Source organism: Myotis davidii, unplaced genomic scaffold, assembly GCF_000327345.1.
Source record: "Myotis davidii unplaced genomic scaffold, ASM32734v1 scaffold142, whole genome shotgun sequence".
Lineage (NCBI taxonomy): Eukaryota > Metazoa > Chordata > Mammalia > Chiroptera > Vespertilionidae > Myotis > Myotis davidii.
In genome coordinates, this window is record NW_006294400.1 from 1,992,340 (window position 1) to 1,996,674 (window position 4,335).

At 51.4% G+C, this 4,335-nt stretch overlaps 2 protein-coding genes across 8 annotated transcripts in view; one reads left to right on the plus strand and one right to left on the minus strand.

Moving 5' to 3' along the window:
- RALGPS1 (Ral GEF with PH domain and SH3 binding motif 1) overlaps window positions 1-4,335 on the minus strand; it is a 221,240-nt gene that overhangs the window by 76,859 nt on the left and 140,046 nt on the right. The gene's annotated exons all lie outside the window — the stretch shown is intronic.
- ANGPTL2 (angiopoietin like 2) overlaps window positions 1-4,335 on the plus strand; it is a 36,001-nt gene that overhangs the window by 8,781 nt on the left and 22,885 nt on the right.

The following is a 4,335-nucleotide window of genomic DNA, read 5'->3' on the forward strand; positions in this document are numbered from 1 at the left end:
GGGGATGTCTCTGGGGATGCAATTAGTTGAATAAATATCAAGAGAGCAAAGGTAAACAAACTCATTACTGCCCATTAACAACTGCCGAACTAGCAAAATCTGAGGAGTGGGGTTGAAATCTTCAAGGAAAATAGATGACTCCAAGGCTGAGCACAGCCCTCGGTGTTGGGCTGACCTGGGCTCTGGCTGCCACGTGCTCCTGGGAAAGTCACTCGGCCTGTCTGGGTGTCTGTGTCCCTGTTTATAACCACCTCCCTGGACCCAACACAGCCCCTTCCCTTCCTTCTGGAAACTGAAGAGGCTCCAGGTCACTTCTGTCAAACCCAGACTCCATGAAAACATAACAGTACCAGAGCCAGCAGTGTCATGACTGGTCCCACCACTCACAATGTGACCTTGGGCAAGACCACTCTGAGAGGCATCCCACTACTAACTGGCTCTGAGTGGTGTAATGATGAAATGAGATCATGAATATGCAAAGGGCCTTGTGCTAACTGTCCAGTTTGGCTCACTTTTTAGTTGAACAATCTCAAGAAACACTCTTTGCAGAAAGCACAGCCTCTGATGTTTGCATGCCTCTTCCTTCCCCACTCTGTGCCCAGTGTTGTGTGACAGGCTAGGGTCCCCAACACAGCCAGCACTCAGTCCAACCAGTGGACTGCTTCAGGGCTGGGAGGTGAGGCCACACAGGCCTTCTGGCTTATGAAGTGGGATAATTAATTCTGGTATCTCCTCAGGGTGGAGGTGGGGGTTCAGGGAGATGGTAAGAGTGCTGGACACACTGCCTGCACATGGCAAGCCTGCCCCACCGTGAGCTGGCTTTGCTATCCCTGCTCTAATGCTGTGATCACATTATTCCACCTCTAGTTTCAGAAGCACTTCATGTCCTAGTGCACCCCATTTCACAGAAGAGGCTCAGCCCAGCCTTTAGGATCTCAAGTCCAGGGGCACAGAGCTTTGCCCAGGAAGCCTGAGAGCCCAGGCTTGGGAGGGAATGGAGCTCAGTGATAAACAGTGCACCCCTGCCTAGTCGTGAGGCCTGCCTGGGGAGGTTTGGAAGTCAACCATTTCCTGCAGTCAAGTTGCCTCCTGGGCCTCTGGCAGTTTCTTGGCCATGATGGAGGCACAGGCTGGCATCACTCGGGCACAGAGAGGTGTTTGTCACCAGCTGCGCAGGCAGGTGAGCAGCCCTGGAAGGCAGCGGCAGGCCCACCCTAGCCGGGAGAGCAGCTCCTCCCCATTGTTCTGGGCCTGGCGTGGCTGCCAGCACAGGAGCTGCCAAAGCGTGTTGGAAACCAGGCAAACACTCACAAACTCAGCCCGGTTTCCACTGACGTCACCGCAGCCCTACCTCATAGCCCGACCCAAACCAGAGGCTCCCAAACACCTTTCTCTGCCTGACCTGCGAGGCCTGCGCTGGCCACTGGAACTATGCTGGGGCTTGGTCATTCAAATGGAGAACAGCTCAGTGTGGCCCTGGGAGCACAGGGTCTGTGTGCAGTGCCCACGGTCTGCCACAGGTAGAGGCTGGACCCACGCGGCTCATTGGAGAAGCCCCCAAAGGGGCCCTGGGGAAGACAAAGCCTCCAGGTTCTGCATTATGGCTATTTTAGCGTAAATTAATGTGAAATCAGAAAGTAGTGATGCTGATATTTTTTGCTACTAAAAACCAGATTGAGTACATTTCTGTGTAATAACTAAGAGTTTGAAAGTTGATGAAAAAGGGGCCACATGCTAAACCTGACACGCTCAGAGGAGGCCTGCATGGGGACCTTACAAACTTAGAGACCAAAAGAATTCACATCAACCGGTCTGAACATCAATATTCCTAACTAAAAGCCCCGGGGGAAGGGGGGTGGGGGAGAGTGTATGTCCCAGGCCTGTAGCTTCCTTGACAAAGGTCAACCTTCACCTTAAGTGAGCCTGCCCATTATCTTTTTGCATCGAAGATAACAACTTTGAAATGTAGAGTGATCTTCTTTCCCAGACCCCTCAGGGCACAACCCTGGGCACAGACCACAGAACCCCTGGTTATCTCGTTCCCCACATACCATCTCTATGTGCCCTGAATGTTTATTCACTATCCTAGACCCACCAATGCAAAGGAAGTAGGTGTCTCTCTATTCTGCCTTTTTATCCACTCCAAGAGGTCCCCCTCTTTGATTTCTCCATCCCCCTAATCTACCACCCACGGATTTCATGTAATTCTCTTTACATTTCCTCCTTTTATTCTAATGTATAAAATAAGCTGTAAAACTGCCATTCTCCAGAGAGAGCATTTTCTCAATCTGATGAGATTTTGCTTCCCAGCAATTGTCATCAGTTTGGCAACTTATAAAAATTATCTACGTCAACAGGTTCAAATACATCAAACCAAGGCTGAGTTCTACCAGGACTGTGTGATCTTAGGCAAGTTGCTTAGCCTTTCTGAGTCTCAGCTTCCTCATCTGTAAAATGAATATAACAACAGTATCCACCTTAAAAAGACATTCTGGAATTCAATAAAGTAGAAAACACGTGCAAAATGTGCTGGCAGGATCAGGTACCTAGTGGGCACTCGGCAAATGGATGTTATGAAAGTTATGAATAAATACGACAAATGGCCTCCTGTGCAGCTCCCTCCCCCGCAGGCAGTCACTTCCCTGCCCGACTATGTCCCTGCTATTGCACTCCCACTGCCTGCAGCTGTTGGTGGGCGTGTCTTTTCTTTGAGCTCCCAGTATTCCAGGCCACCAGCAAGGCACTGGGAATAGAGCAGCGACCAAAACAGACACTCCCCATCCTCATGGAGCTTTCATTCATACGAGGAGAGTAGGAGACACTATATGTCTGATGGTGCTGAGGACACCTGAGGGGAAAGGTGGTGAGATCACAATTTTAATGTACACCACACGCATCTATAGACGCAGTGGGGATGGTTTCCATTTTGGATGCGTGGCAATTAACTGGTTAAATAATCAGGAAGGGCCTCACTGGGAAGGTGATATTTCAGCAAAGACCTGGAAGAAGCAGAGCAGCGAGCAATGAGGAAAGTGCTGAAGACAGGAGACAGCAGGTGCCAAGGCCCTGGGTCACTAGTGTGCTTGCCGAGCCTGAGGAACATCCAGAAGGACAGTGCAGCTGCAGCGGCGTGAACCAGGGTGAGAGGAGTCAGAGATGAGCTCAGGGAGGAAGCGGGTCAGATTAACAGGGCCTTAGAGACCGGTTGGCTTTTTCTCTACGATGAGCAGCCTTTTGAGGAGAAGAGTGACCCGATCTGACTTTTTTAGAAGGACCACACTGGCTGCTGGGAAGAGGAGGGGCTGCAGTGGGCAAGCGCAGGAGCAGGGAGACCAGCGAGGTTCAGGTGAGAGGTGGAGGTGGGCTGACCAGGAGCGGGAGAGGTGGAGCAGCAGGATTCTGGGAACAATTCCAGGATACTGCTATTATAATTTGGTGGTGAATTAGATGTGGGATGACTTCAAGGCTGTTGGCCTGAGCAACCAGAAGAATGAAGTTGCCATTTACTAACAAAGGAAAAACTGGGGTGAACAGGTGGGGATGGAGCGATTGGGAATACCAGGAGTTCATTTCTGGGAAAGATAAGGATGAGGTGCCAGCAGATAGTGGAGAGGACATGGCTTATTTGGAGATAGGAGTCTAGAGTCAGAGGGTGAGGTCTAGGCTGGAGAAATAAATGTAGGAGTCGTCATGCTTGAAGGTAATCAGAGCCGCAGGACTGGGCAAGATCACCAACGGAGAGAGGCGCACTGGGCTCTGGGCCCCCAGGACAGAAACAGGAGGAGGAGCCAGCACAGAGCACCGAGAAGGAGCAGCCATGAGGTGGGAGGAGAGAGTGGTGTTGGGGAAGGAAGTCGAAGAAGAGAGAGGTCAGGCATGTCCCACAGTGCTGACAGGCAAAGTCTTAACGAGGACCAAGAACTGGGCATTGGTCTGGCAAGCAAGGCCACGGGAGTGGAGGAGAGAGGGCAGGCCTGACAGGAGTGAGTTCGAGAACCGCCAAAGAGCTTTCTGGAAAGACTGAGTACAGGAACCTCTGTGAGGGTTTTGCTAAAAAGGGGAGCAGAGAAATGGAACAGTGGCTGGAGAGGGGATGTGAGGTCAAGAGAGGATAGTCTTTAAGTTGAGAGAAATAACAGCATGATTGTTGGGAAAATGTGATCATACGGGCGAGGAGGGGGAGAACTGCCGGAGCCGTGTCCTTGAGCAGCGCAAGGAGGGATCTGCGCACGGCTGTCCCCTCCCCCTTGGCCTCACTCCTAACTCATCCTTCAAGGGTCAGCGCATAGGTCACTTTCTCAGGGAAGCTTTGCTGACCCTCCAATAAGGTCAGTT